Source organism: Anopheles stephensi, chromosome 3, assembly GCF_013141755.1.
Source record: "Anopheles stephensi strain Indian chromosome 3, UCI_ANSTEP_V1.0, whole genome shotgun sequence".
NCBI lineage: Eukaryota > Metazoa > Arthropoda > Insecta > Diptera > Culicidae > Anopheles > Anopheles stephensi.
The window spans coordinates 46,596,426-46,611,818 of record NC_050203.1 but is presented as its reverse complement, the minus strand read 5'-3'; the positions used below and the strand labels follow the sequence as shown (position 1 = coordinate 46,611,818).

Below are 15,393 nucleotides of genomic sequence, written 5' to 3'. Positions count from 1 at the left end.
ACCTAAGACATTTGTCGAATGACCGCACGATTTCCCGAGACGGCATGGAATTCATTCCATGTTAAGATCTTCTTAGTCTGATATCTACTTGTGATACATCTTTCCGATTTGTGGTGAGATTTACAATTTGAGCCTCTGTCCATGTAGGCTCTGTCCATGTGATCGTTTGATACTTTTTTTCATGACACGTTAAGTACATCGAAGCCTCCTTACGAATCCCCGGTTGTGCTCAGTCCCGACATGTGTTTTGCAGCGGATACGGCTCTTCTCGGCGTAGGCCAGTTGCGTAGGTGACTTTTGACCTGACCTGAGGGAGATGAAGCTCTGGACGACGTGGGAGGAGCGATCACCTATCTGTGCATTGCACCTGCGTAAATGAGTACCTTTTAGCAAGGCCGCTGACAATGTTACTATCATTCAAACCGCGGTTTTGTGTCACTTACTCGATCGTTTGTGTTAAGCTTCTGGAACATGTGATATGATCACAAACAGTTGTCATATGAGAAGACAAACGATCAAACAGAAATTAGTTGGTGAAACTCTATTGCTCCTCTGGTATTGTCAAACCCAGCCTACTGCATGCGTTGAGTTAATGTTTGGTGGTTAGCCTACGATGGCTGTTGCGAACGCGACAACGCTAGAAAAAAAGGGAAGGTAACCTTGGGCATATTAAAACCAATGATTAAACATGTTGCATGAAAGAAACAATTCTTTCGATAGAATGTCCCACGCACCGAGAAGCTTTCAGCTTAGGCAGCAAATCAGCGCGGATACGGCATAAGCAGCGCGCGACCAATGTTTACGATACAGTGTGGCGTACGCAACGCCTTTAGCGCGGTGCTAGAGCATCGAGAATGTTTCCACAACAATGCGCGCCTCAACATACGCGATCAGCGCGATTAACGTTTACATTACAACATGTGACAAACGGCAAGTGCGTCCAGCGCGATGAATGTTTATATTATGCGAAACGCAAGTGTTTCCGATCAATGAACAAACATTATAACATGGGTTTGAACTGGTGGTTTGCGACCACGATAGTGAGTTAAACTTTAGCATAATGCGGCGTTAGCATAAAAGATACGTAAACACTTGCGGGAAGTGAAATAGTTAAACAAGAAAGAATAATCTTTCGTCTCGTTCTAAGGTATCCAAAATTTGTATACAAGAAATCAACTTATTCAATAAAGAGGCCACAATTCTTAACCGGCGAACCGAACACTTCGTAAGAGTTTCGTCAGGGTTCTTTTCAGGAACGAGATCCGAAATAACCCTTTCCTCCGGAGAACGGATTCGACTCCTCAGCGGTGTCTACCACTTCGTCGGAAACTCGGAGAGAAGCCAGTGTCCAGGCGTAGGAATGAAGCCACTCGTCGGACCTGTGCAAGGTACGTTGCATCCGTCGATTCAACGCCCGAAGGAAGTTGCGCGAATGCTTTTCAGAATCTTCCATATCTGCGCGTGGCTGGTTCACCAACGGGGACGTTTTACGTCCACTGTTGTCCCCATAGCAACAACAATGGCTGTTAAGCTAACGATCGTCCGCATTGCAGTTTCGGATCTATGCGTTCTGGAAAGGTGAATCTGTGAAACAACAAGTCTCAGAGCCAAATCTGTGGAACCGAAACCTAAGACGAAATTAAAGATCTGTGTACAGTGACAAAAATACAATTTTATTCTACATTGTTGCTTCATGCTTAGTAATTATAAGAACTCAACACCACAAGAACGAAGTTTCTACCTCGGATAGCCTTCTAATAAGACGATCGCACATCGTCTCGCAGCAAGGACATGATGTCCTTGAGTGGTGTTTATCGCATTACAAGCAAGCGATCTTATGGGGAATTACATTGAATATAAGTTCACGCAACGATTGTACAAATGTCCTTCCTCTTTTCCAGCGGATCTATCCCTTGCTATTCGTGTGTGATCGTTAAGATTTAGCTCAAGTCATTCAGTGATATGATTTGTTGGTTGCGTCGAACCATTTCGTGATCCTCACAATGTACGCGGAAAAATGATATGCCCATCCTTATATTCTACTACAAATCGTTGCGCGCTATCAGCATGTGATGATTCTTCGATCAGGTCGCTATTGCCGGGATGATGTTGGATGTGGAGTTGCGAAGCGATGAGACAAGGACAGATTTACCCATGACAATAACCATGCTTCACGACGCATTCGGCAGAGGGTATTTGTATCGATGAAAAACTTGGCTGATCTGGCGACGATGTGGATGCATATGGCGATCGGACCACCGGATGCTTTGCGGTTCTCTTATCACCTTCCTGGCACTCAATCTTTTCATGGTCTGCAGGCTTTCAGTCTAGAAAACATCACTTTCCGGAGGAACCGATGACCATCGTTAGCTGCGCCGGTCTTGACACGGCAGAACCGTACATTGAATCCCATCTGGACCGTCTCTCCACACGTAGGACGAACTATCCAGCAAGCTAGTAATGGCTGAAACTAAGGTTTGCATTTCAAGATATCCAGGAGCTCGGTTGCAACGACGGCCAGGAGGTATCCAGGACGAATCTTTACCATATTCGATCCCAACTCGCTGTTTGTGGGGTTGAGTCTTGCGAGCTCTGTCAGCTTGATTCCTTATCGATCGACGGGCCTTGTGCACATTGCAGTCGTTCATCTTATGCCCACGGTCCATCCAGGTTTCTCTCATTTACCACCTTGCGTCGGAGCGACAATTGATAACCGGTCCGCTCAAGGATGAAGATTCTAGGATGGTCTGCAACTGAATCCGCCATTTTATGTCGTATCGCAGGCCCTTCCGTAAGTTGCGTATGTGTGTGGCCGTGCCTGCCTTCATAGAGGATTCTTTCGCACAGCATTTGATGGTCCATTTACCGTGTGTGGCAGCCAAACTCCACAGCTATTCCGCCTCGATGACCGCCGTAGTGGCATGCTAGGCCGCTATTCTGTAGATCCATTCGATGCACGTTGAACCCCCGACGATCGTGATGATAAGCACTTGATTGCGTTGCAAATGTTGTGAATGTTGATGTACTGACGGAGCTGATAATCTACAAAGCATTATATTCTTTCTTTAGCTAGGCATATCAATTTTCGTATTCCTAATTTAACCTATTTTGCGATTATGGCAACACGTGTGCGTATTCTGATATTGCGTATTCCTAAATATAAGGTTTGATGGAAACGTAACGCGGTTTTTTCTGAAGTCAAGCCGGAGTGAAGTGCTGCAGGATTTATTTCAGGATTAACATTTCCTCCAAAGTGCGTCAGCAACTTCCTGTTCTTTGTTGACTGAGTTTTACAAGCGAAGGTGCATGCAAAGCGGGCGTTAATTCTGTTCTATTGCGAATTGACTTTTTCTCTGCGGATATTTCGGACTTTACATACTTAGAGCTTTGGTTCAGTCGAATGGAAGAACCGGGAAGGGAACCCACTGTCATGTACTGGCGTTAATGGACAAAATGTCAGCAACTGTGTCAGACTAATCTGCTAGCCGGTCAGCAAGCACTAGCTTCACCGACAAATATTAGTTGCTATACTTGATAAGACGGTTAATCGACTATGGTAGCTTCTCAAGACAATTTCGCCCTTTGATGGGTTCTGAACAATAGGGACTGCTATATAAGAGAGACTCAGCCATAATCAACTGTTAAAGGGCCTTTGTTCCTAAGTATTATTGGGATCGCGACAAGAAAGAGAATACAATCTGGAGAAAATACACAAACAACATTGATTTGATACGAGCATGATTTGCGAGGAGACGACTAATCAGGCAGCCGCTTCAATAGAAATCAAAACTAAAATCAACGGGCATGCAAGATTTGTATGTAAAAAAACCTAAATCAACTGGAAGTATCTTGCAATACGGGTTAAATCTTACGAACAACTATGAGCTTAAGATAACTTAAGTCCATTGATCGAACCGGACGATGTGATAACGACAGACAAGACTACGGTTAGTAAGGACTACATATTAAGTAACGTAATAAAATATGCCTAAAAAAAGGGACACAAGGTTAAGTTTTGCTAGGTGTGAGGATATCATGAATATAAACCCAGGCATGCGGATAAACCCTCCATAAAAACCCACAGGCCATGTGGCCAAGATACAAGGGTGAAGGATATGTACCCAGCGCAGCACGAGGAGAGGGACAAGGCGCTCGGCGGCGTGTTTCGCGCGATCGACACAGCAACGCGATCTTTGTCGATTAGCTTTAGCTGCAATTGCGTCGGCATCGTAAATTAATGCTACACCTATGGCTTGTAATTCAGACCTCAAGCAAGAAGCTTGTGTTTCATTGTCATGGTTTCCATACAGAATCGGGAAAGTTTCACCTTTGCCTTCCCTTCGGATGTTGTTTTCGCACTTTGGTGTTTCTCCACTCCGTCGGAAGAATTAAGCGAAAATAAGCCAAGCAAGGTCCACGGTTAGATACTTCTCCTGGTTATGCAGGAAAAAAGGGTTAGTCGCCTGATTCAAGCAACTCTGACAAGGCCAGGAATCTGCGCGGAGATTCCCCGAATCGATCGCTCCTTCGCTTGGTCGACTCGAATTAACAAATGGTGGCTCCAGAGAGGAGTTGTTTAAAAATCCGCACGCGTTTAACAACTCGTAGAACGAACTCCGAAAACGTTCAGGCATCACCATCAGTGGTGTGCTCCGGCCAACCGCGAAAATCGGCGTGAAGATCCGGACCATGAGCAACAACCCTGGGAGGCTGTGGAAGAGGTGGCGTTACAAGCCAACGCCATAGAAGACGTAGACGACCATTGGCAAGAAGATCTCTGGGATGAACCGGCCCCAGAGCGTATGCGATCCGATCGATACCGGCTGACTGGTTTGACGACTGCTGGGATCGGGACGAGGTAGAGCGGGACGACGCACAGGTAAATCCGCCGCCATCGTGCAGAGAAATGCACCTGGAACGCCACGAGGTGATCGTAGGAGATTACAGCCTAAGCCACGAAGAACACCAGGTAGACAGCCAAAGGTTTTCAAGTGACAACGAACCTGTGGAAGACTTCGCGGACGAGCTAGCAACAATCATAAGAGAGCTCTTAGAAGACGGCAGAACCATACGGGATCCGCTAATCGAGAAATTTTTGGATTGGGTAAGCAGGTACTCGGAAGGAGTACTGACGCGGAATAGTTTGTGTGCAGTGTTAATGGAGTTAGAACGCAAACTAATTGAAGAATAAAATTAGAATCTAAAAGTGAAGTCTGCACAATTTGGTGAATTAGTGAAAAATATCCGAAACAAACTTGAAAGAAACTTTAAATGTTTGAGAAAGAAAAAATTTCTAGTGAAAACGTCTGTGCTTATGAAAGAAATCGAATCATAGCGTAAAAAGGTTAACAATCAGTACGTGGACAACCGCAGAACAATAAGTTAACCGATTGGAGGACGGGCAAAAGAGTTCTTATAAAGGTGGATCTGAACGAAGTAAGTCAGTTACTTAAGGCGGAAGACACTTCCTAAGAAAGCATGATCTCATGCTATGAATGTGACAGATGGTTTCATTTAACATGTTGGCTTTGTGTAAAGTGTCAAAAAATAGCGTATGAGGTTAATAGATTGCCCAAAGAATCTGCCAGTTACTGAAACAGATAAAACAGAGGCTATGTTCTCACGACTTATTGCTTGGCCAACAGGAACAATCAAAAGAGCAAATACAAGAATTTGTAAAGGCGATAACCACACTTGCAAGCGACAAACAAGGATCGCCTCATATGGAAACGCTATTAAAAAGGCAATCTCTCCTGCTGTTGCGAACGCGACAGCGCTAGAAAAAAAGGAAGGTTATATTGGGCATTATTAAACCAAATCTTGATTAAACATGTTGCATGAAAGAAACAATTCTTTAGATAGAATGTCCCACGCACCGAGAAGCTTTCAGCTTAGGCAGCAAATCAGCGCGGATAAGGCATAAGCAGCGCGCGACCAATGTTTACGATACAGTGTGGCGTACGCCACGCCTTTAGCGCGGTGCTAGAGCATCGTGAATGTTTCCAGAACAATGTGCGCCTCAACATACGCGTTCGGCGCGATTAACGTTTACATTACAGCATGTGACAAACGGCAAGTGCGTCCAGCGCGATGAATGTTTACCTTATGTGAAACGCATGTGTTCCCGATCAATGAACAAACATTATAGCATGGGTTTGAACTGGTGGTTTGCGACCACGATAGTGAGTTAAACTGTAGCATAATGCGGCGTTAGCATAAAAGATACGTAAACACAAGCTGGAAAGGAAATAGTTAAACAAGAAAGAATGATCTTTCGTCTCGTTCTAAGGTACCCCAAAATTTGTATATATGAAATCAACTTATTCAATAAACAGGACACAATTCTTAACCGGCGAACCGAACACTTCGTAAGAGTTGGAGGGTTCTTTTCAGGTACGAGATCCGAAATAATCCTTCCCTCCGGAGAACGGATTCGACCCCTCAGCGGTGTCTACCACTCCGACGGAAATTACTAGGAATCATGACTGTGAGAACCCTCCGGAAATCTCCCCTTGCTCCCCTCCGAAGACCGGATCCGACACCTCAGCGGTGTCGCCAGTGTCCAGGCGAGAAGGAGAGGAGCCAGTGTCCAGGCGTTGGAATGAAGCCACTCGTCTGACCTGTGCGAGGTACGTTGCATCCGTCGATTCAACGCCCGAAGGAAGGTGCGCGAATCCTTTTCCGAATTTTCCATACCTTCGCGTGGCTGGTTCACCAACGGGGACGTTTTACGTCCACTGTTGTCCCCATAGCAACAACAATGGCTGTTAAGCTAACGATCGTCCGCATTGCAGTTTCGGATCTATGCGTTCTGGAAAGGTGAATCTGTGAAACAACAAGTCTCAGAGCCAAATCTAAGGAACCGAAACCTAAGACGAAATCAAAGATCTGTGTATGGTGACAAAAATACAATTTTATTCTACATTGTTGCTTCATACTTAGTTATTATAAGAACTCAACACCACAAGAACGAAGTTTCTACCTCGGATAGCCTTCTAATAAGACGATCGCACATCGTCTCGCAGCAAGGACATGATGTCCTTGAGAGGTGCTTATCGCATCATAAGCAAACGATCTTATGGGGAATTACATTGAATATAAGTTCACGCAACGATTGTACAAATGTCCTTCCTCTTTTCCAGCGGATCTATCCCTTGCTATTTGTGTGTGATCGTTAAGATTTAGCTCAAGTCATTCAGTGATATGATTTGTTGGTTGCGTCGAACCATTTCGTGATCCTCACAATGTACGCGGAAAAATGATATGCCCATCCTTATATTCTACTGCAAATCGTTGCACGCAATCAGCATGCGATGGCTCTTCGATCAGGTTGCTATTACCGGGATGATGTTGGATGTGGAGTTGCGAAGCGATGAGACAAGGACAGATTTACCCATGACAATAACCATGCTTCATGACGCATTCGGCAGAGGGTATTTGTATCGATGAAAAACTTGGCTGATCTGGCGACGATGTGTATGCATATGGCGATCGGAGCACCGGATGCTGTGCGGTTCTCTTATCACCTTCCTGGCACTCAATCTTTTCATGGTCTGCAGGCTTTCAGTCTAGAAAACATCACTTTCCGGAGGAACCGATGACCATGATTAGCTGCGCCGGTCTTGACACGGCAGCACCGTACATTGAATCCCATCTGGACCGTCTCTCCACACGTAGGACGAACTATCCAGCAAGCTAGTAATGGCTGAAGCTGAGGTTTGCATTTCAAGATATCCAGGAGCTCGGTTGCAACGACGGTCGGTGTATCCAGGACGTATCTTTATCAGATTCGAAACCAACTCGCTGTCTGTGGGGTTGAGTCTTGCGAGCTCTGTCAGCTTGATTCATTATCGATCGACGGGCCTTGTGCACATTGAAGTCGTTCATCTTATGCCCACGGTCCATCCAGGATTCTCCCATTTACCACCTTGCGTCGGAGCGGCGATTGATAACCGGTCTGCTCAAGGATGAAGATTCTAGGATGGTCTGCAACTGAATCCGCCATTTTATGTCTTATCACAGGCCTTTCCGTATGTTGCGTATGTGTATGGCCGTGCCTTCTTTCATGGAGGATCCTTTCGCACAGCATTTGATGGTCCATTTACCGTGTGTGGCAGCCAAACTCCACAGCTATTCCGCCTCGATGACCGCCGTAGTGGCATGCTAGGCCGCTATTCTGTAGATCCATTCGATGCACGTTGAACCCCCGACGATCGTGATGATAAGCACTTGATTGCGTTGCAAATGTTGTGAATGTTGATGTACTGACGGAGCTGATAATCTACAAAGCATTATATTCTTTCTTTAGCTAGGCATATCAATTTTCGTATTCATAATTTAACCTATTTTGCGATTATGGCAACACGTGTGCGTATTCTGACGTTGCTCCTACATATAAGGTTTGATGGATACGTAACGCGGTTTTTTTCTGAAGTCAAGTCGGAGTGCTGAAGGATTTATTTTAGGATCTTCTCCAAAGTGCGTCAGCAACTCCCTGTTCTATTTTGACTGAGTTTTACATGCGAAGGTGCATGCAAAGCGGACGTTAATTCTGTTCTATTTTTCTCAGCGTATATTTCAGACTTTACATATTTAGAGCTTTGGTTCAGTCGAATGGAAGAACCGGGAAGGGAACCCACTGTCATGTACTAGCGTTGATGGACAAAATGTCAGCAACTGTGTCTGACTAATCTGCTAGCTGGTCAGCAAGCACTAGCTTCACCGACAAATATTAGTTACTTTACTTGATAAGACGGTTAATGGACTGTGGTAGCTTCTCAAGACAATTTCGCCCTTTAATGGGTTCTGAACAATAGGGACTGCTATATAAGTGAGACTCACCCATAATCTACTGTTAAAGGGCCTTTGTTCCTAAGTATTATTGGGATCGCGACAAAAAAAGGATTTAATCTGGAGAAAATACACATGCAGCATTGATTTGACAAGAGCATGATTTGCGAGGAGACGACTAATCAGACGGCCGCTTAAATAGAAATCAAAACTAAAATCAACGGTCATGCAAGAATGGTATGTAAAAAAACCAAAATCACCTGGAAGTATCTTGCAATTCTGGTTAATACTTAGGAACAACTATGAGCTTAAGATAACTTAAGTCCATTGATCGAACCGGACGTTGCGATATCGACAGACGAAACTATGGTTAGTAAGGACTACATATTAAGTAATTAAATAAAATACGCCCAAAAAAGGGACACAATGTGAAGTTTTGCTAGGTATGAGGATATCATTAATATAAACCCAGGCATGCAGATAAACCATCCATAAAAACCCACAGGCCATGTGGCCAAGATACAAGGGTGGAGGATATGTACCCATCGCACCACGAGGAGAGGGACAAGGCGCTCGGCGACACAACGTCTCAAATGCATGAAGTGTTTCACGCGATCGACACAGCAACGCGATCTTGGTTGAGGGCTACACAGCACCCCACAGGATCGAGGCGTAAACTTTCAATACAAATGCACCGAGAACGGGGTACCAACCAAGGGGGACTCATAACCAGTAACGTTCACTGGGTGGGATGTGCGGTTCTTGATATAGCTGCCTGTTAACAGGTAGCGAAGACTTAGGAACCGGGAGCATAGGCAAATGAGTAGGTACATTTAGAAGGTACAGAATCGGAATGCTGAAATATGTTTTTTACTTAAAAAAGACGATGTTTGCGCACTACCCGTAATCATAAAAAAAGATTTACCCTCGAAAATGCTGTAATTCCCACAGAAATTTCAGTATAAAAGACAGGATTATGGCTAACAAACTTTAGTTGCATTTGAAGCCGGCAATCGGTATAGTCGAGTCTTGGAAATTCTCCTTCATAGTAAGAGTTCACCGTTGGAAACTTGTCATGGCGCCCAGGAAAAAGGTCTTCAGTCTAACTCGAGCGAATTGAAGCCGCCATCTCTCGAACAAGCGTAAACAGGCAGAGGAGTTCCACCGTAAGGAGATGGTCAACGTCCGACACGAGGAGGGAGTTGGAACGCTACAACCGGCGCGAAGGCTTAGGATTGATCAGTGTGATTGATCAGGGTCAATCCTTCAGCGGTACCATACTTGTGACGCGCAGTTTTACATGGTGGCTTTCGAGAGGAGGGTATCAGACGGTCGGTTAACATTCCGAAACATACGGGACAGTGGTGTTGAAGTTAACAACCAAAAATCAAGCCGAAAGTGAAATGAGTGCAGAAAAAACTCCCGAATACAACCACGAGTACCTCCTCCTTATTAGCATTAGCTGCAATTGCGTCGGCATCGTAAATTAATGCTACACCTATGGCTTGTAATTCAGACCTCAAGCAAGAAGCTTGTGTTTCATTGTTAGGATTCTCATACAAAATCGGGAAAGTTGCATCTTTGACTTTCCTACGGATGTTGGTCCCGCACTTCTTTGGTGTTTCCCCACTACGTCGGAAGAATTAAACGAAAATAAGCCAAGCAAGGTCCACGGTTAGATACTTCTTCTGGTTATGCAGGAAAAAAGGGTTAGTCGCCTGATTCAAGCAACTCTGACAAGGTCAGGAATCTGCGCGGAGATTTCCCGAATCGATCACTCCTGCGCTTGGTCGACTCGAATTAACAAATGGTGGCTCCAGAGAGGAGTTGTTTAAAAATCCGCACGCGTTTAACAACTCGTAGAACGAACTCCGAAAACGTTCAGGCATCATCGTCAGAGGTGTGCTCCGGCCAACCGCGAAAATCGGCGTGAAGATCCGGACCACGAACAACAACCCTGGCATGCTGTGGAAGAGGTGGCGTTACAAGCCAACGCCATAGAAGACGCAGACGACCATTGGCAAGAATTCATCTCTGGGATGAACCGGCCCCAGAGCGTATGCGATCCGATCGATACCGGGTGACTGGTTTGACGACTGCTGGGATCGGAACGAGGTAGTGCGGGACGACGCACAGGTAAATCCGCCGCCATCGTTTAGAGAAATGCACCTGGAACGCCACGAGGTAATCTTAGGAGATTACAGCCTAAGCCACGAAGAACACCAGGTTTTCAAGCAGGCCAAAGTTTTTCAAGTGACAACGAACCTGTGGAAGACTTCGCGGACGAGCTAGCAACAACCATAAGAGAGCTCTTAGAAGACGGCAGAACCATACCGGATCCGCTAACCGAGAAATTGTTGGATTCGGTAAGCAGGTACTCGGAAGGAGTACTGACGCGGAATAGTTTGGGTGCAGTGTTAATGGAGTTAGAACGCAAACTAATTGAAGAATAAAATTATAATCGAAAAGTGAAGTCTGAACAATTTGGTGAAGTTAGTGAAAAATATCCGAAACAACCTCGAAAGAAACTTTAAATGTTTGAGAAAGAATTTTTTTCCAGTAATCCAGTAAGGAATATTCTCATCTAGAATCTCTGCGATTGCCTGGACAGTCGATAAATGGAAGAATTGGCTCGGTCAGCAAGTTGTTGTTCGTCGCACTCGTCGAAATCCAAATGAAACACGTAAGTACGGCGCGACTCAAATCGCATATGCGCAAAGCCCCGTCGTAAAAGACCGACCGATCCCGCGTATTACAATACCATTGCAATTGGTATGGACACAGGGACCCAAAGAAGAGACCATAAATACAGCCAAAGCGTAGAGCTTTGGTTTGTACCCTTTATTCTTATTTATTCGTCGTGAATGTAAGAACGACCGAAATAGGTCGTAAACGAATGGGTAGAAACCAGGAAAAGGCAAGAAGCGAGTTAGCAACACTGTTGTAGACTAAACATTGTATGCAATGCTGGGGACATCCGATCTTGGCGACGCAGCATGAACAAGATCATCATTATAAACGGTTCAGCAGAATACAAAGCAAATTCGCTACCAATCCATCGATAGACAACAATGCATAGTACGGACTAAATTCGCAAGAGGACAATTTCATAAACAAATCAGCCGATAAACAAAACAGACAAATTAAGAATGGGATAGGATATAAACGGCGAAGAAAATATAGAGTAAAGGCAGGTCATAATCTGTATTCATAAACGACGGTGTTATTATTTTACGAGACCATCGTTATATGACTCGCGCAAAGAAACAACGTCTCATGTGGATGGTCATCAAACGATAGGTTCGGATGAAGTGCTTCACACGATCGACACGCCAATGCGAAGAACCGATTCTTTGTTGGGCGTCATGGTCTGGGATGAAGGCGTAAACGCACCAAAGAAGGGACCCTCGAAAGATAAAACTAAGCGCGTTTGCACTATCCGTAGTGCAGCAAATGAAGGACCACCCATAGGAGAGGAAAATGAACAAACGCACTTGAGCTACAGATTTGGCCTAACCAATATGCATAACACGATGCGCGATGTATTACACTCAGGATCATACAATGCGGATCGCCCACTTGACTTTGCGGTCTGGAAACATAAACCGGATGAGCGAACGTCGCATCAATGTTCAATGGGATACGGCCGACACTGTAGGTTAATGTTACTTCAAGCCGAAAGCAGTTCTATCTCTTTCGAATTAGGGATGTTTTGTAGTATATAAGACAGGATTTTTGAGAATAAAATCGAATTGTGATTCAGACCTGAACGGAGAAGGTTGTGCGCTTCATTAGTAGGGTTTCTTTTACAGATCCGGGAAAGTTTCATCTTTGACTTCCCTACGGAGGTTGGTCCCGCACTTCTTTGGTGTTTCCCAACTCCATCGGAAGAATTAGGCGAAACTAAGCCAAGTAAGGTCCTCGGTTAAATACTTCTGCTGGTCACTCAGGAAAAAAGGCTTACCCGCATGACCGCTGAAACAAACTGGTCCTTTCCGTTGTCCAACACTGTTACGTACGTAACGGACAGTTCGAAATAGATTTGAAACATTGTAACTTATCGTATGGGATCGTTGTCGTTGGTCAAATAAACAGAGGAATTTTGGAACGTGATCACTTGCATTACGTACGTGACAGGTGTTCTATTTAATTCGCAATTTCTCCATAAAATTCGTTGAGCGTCTTGATCATCTTTACGAATTTTCACCAGAAACTACGAAACAAGTCATATAAGTGCATCAAAATGGTGGATTTTATATTAGGAATTTCACTTCGAACAGAAAGGAAGTTTTGAAATCAATCCCAAGTGACCGCGTCCAAATTCCGTCACCTATAGTTGTTTTGGAAGAAAAGAATTCAGTGATCGAAAAAATATTAGGAGTTCTGTGGGATACGGTTCATGATGCATTTGGTTACAAAGTAAAGTTACCAGGAACTAACGAAGATGATATACTCACGAAACGTGAGCTCCTTAGCTTTGTAATGAGCATTTTCGATCCCTTGGGATTAATCAGTTAACTCACCATACACGGAAAAATATTGATGCAAGCAGCACACAAAACTACGGAGGACTGGGACACAGATCTCCCAGAGTCACTAAAGAAAAATAAACTCTGTTAAAGATTTGGCTATCATACGACAAATAGTGACTACAAAACAAAACAACATTGAATTACACACCTTTGTAGATGTTTCGTACGCGACAAAAGAAAGATAGGGAAAAGCAAAACGGACATAAGGAACGAAAAAAATACAATTGCAAAAGGAAACATGAATAGAAAACATAAAATCACTTCAAAACCAAATGTTGCGCATTTAGAAGAAATTCGATCGCAACAAGGCGCATTAACGTGAACAATTATGGTTCCGACTGAAGTGCAAAGGGCAGTGAAACATTCCACGAGGAAGGCAGACAACGGTTATCGTCGTAGTTATCCCGGAACCACATAGGAAAAGTATTAGAAGCCCGACATCGGATCGCAGTAAGTGAAGGCCTTTCCATTATTATAATCCGGGAAAACATAAATCGTTCAACATGCCTTACGCGTTGGTGATGAATCCACTTGGCAGTTGCCGGTTGTGTGAGAAGGAAGACACTTCCGACAACACAATGTTCGACTGCTCCGAATGTGATAGGAGTTTCCATTTGGTTTGCGTAAAATTGACGCGCAAACCTGAGCCAAGGGAGCATTGGCTATGTGTGAAGTGCCAGAAAATCACTTACGAGATCAATCGTCTCAAGGCGTTTGAAATGTCAGGAACAGCTAAAGGCAAGGCTACAAAGGATGCAGAGGGACTCGAGACAAGTTTCAAGGAACTGATAGCGGGTCATAGAGAGCAATCCCAAGAACAACTACAAGCCTTCCTGCAGGTTGTAACGACACTGGTCGAAAACAATAAACAGGACATGCACATGGAAACTCTATTGAAAAGGCAATCACTGATGCAGTTGCCTAACTTCGGAGGCGATCCTGTAGAATGGCCAAATTTCAAGCAGACGTTAGACGCCACAAACGAGGAAGGAAAATTTTCTAATCTGGAAAATCTTTCCCGCCTAAGGCAAGCCCTACACGGAAAGGCGCTAAAGAGTGTCCAGCAGTTAATGATGGACGCAGAAAACGTGCCAGAAATAATGACACGTGTAAAGAACTCTTTCGGAAGAACAGACCTCGTATACCTTGAGTTACGAAACAACCTGTATAAAATCCGAGGAGACCCCAAAGGCATGATTGGGGAAATGGTGAACGCTCTGGATTCAAATTTCATTCAGATAGTGAATCTGATGAACGAACCAGATTATCTCAGGGACCATACGTTGGTAATGGACTTAGTGGCGAAATTACCACAACCCCTACAAAACAAAAGAGCCAGATATATGACTCAGTCGGAGTCACTTTCGAAAGTCCAAACAGTGGACAATCTATGCGACTGGCTGAAGCCTTATGCAGAAACGGCCAATATGCTGAAAACAATGTCAGCACATACTCAAAAAGGGGGGGGGGGGGTCCATCTCCATGAGCAACCAACCTCATCAAAGGGTTTTGCGAAACCAATAAAAGGGGGTAAGGATTTCGAAAGGTGCAAAGAGATGCTTGATATGTAATAAACAGCACATTACGGTCAAATGCTATGCATTCACCACAACAACTCCAGCAGAACGATTGAAGATCGTTCAAAGCAAGCATTTATGCCATGGTTGTTTGAAAGCGAATGACCACAAAATAGAAGATTGCAACTCCACACGCCCATGTGGCATAGACGGGTGCGAAGGTAAGCACCATAGAATGCTCCATGTGAAAATCTCTCCACCCGCGACAGAAAGGGAAGGTGTGAACAATCACCGTGAAGACCAAAGGGCTCCAATGACACATTATCAAGTCACGTTAATAAACAACGACAGAAGGGGAAAAAATCATGCATTCTTGGACACTGGGTCATACTTGACGCTGTTAGATGCCAAGGTGGCAAGGAATCTCGAACTCCAAGGTCAGGAGATTCCATTACAGTTGGTTTGGACTCAAGGAAAGAAGGTCAACCACGGAAAAAGCCAAAGTGTACAATAGAGGATAAAGGGCGCAACTAGGAAGGGCTTCGTCCTAAAAG

At 44.5% G+C, this 15,393-nt stretch overlaps 1 long non-coding RNA gene across 1 annotated transcript; it reads left to right on the top strand.

Annotated features, from left to right (window-relative positions):
- Positions 1–4,708: 4,708 nt before the first annotated feature.
- Positions 4,709–11,234, top strand: LOC118511179. The gene is made up of 2 exons (XR_004906120.1): positions 4,709–4,983; positions 11,036–11,234. It is a non-coding gene; the product is annotated as an uncharacterized LOC118511179 (long non-coding RNA).
- The last annotated feature ends 4,159 nt before the right edge of the window (positions 11,235–15,393 follow it).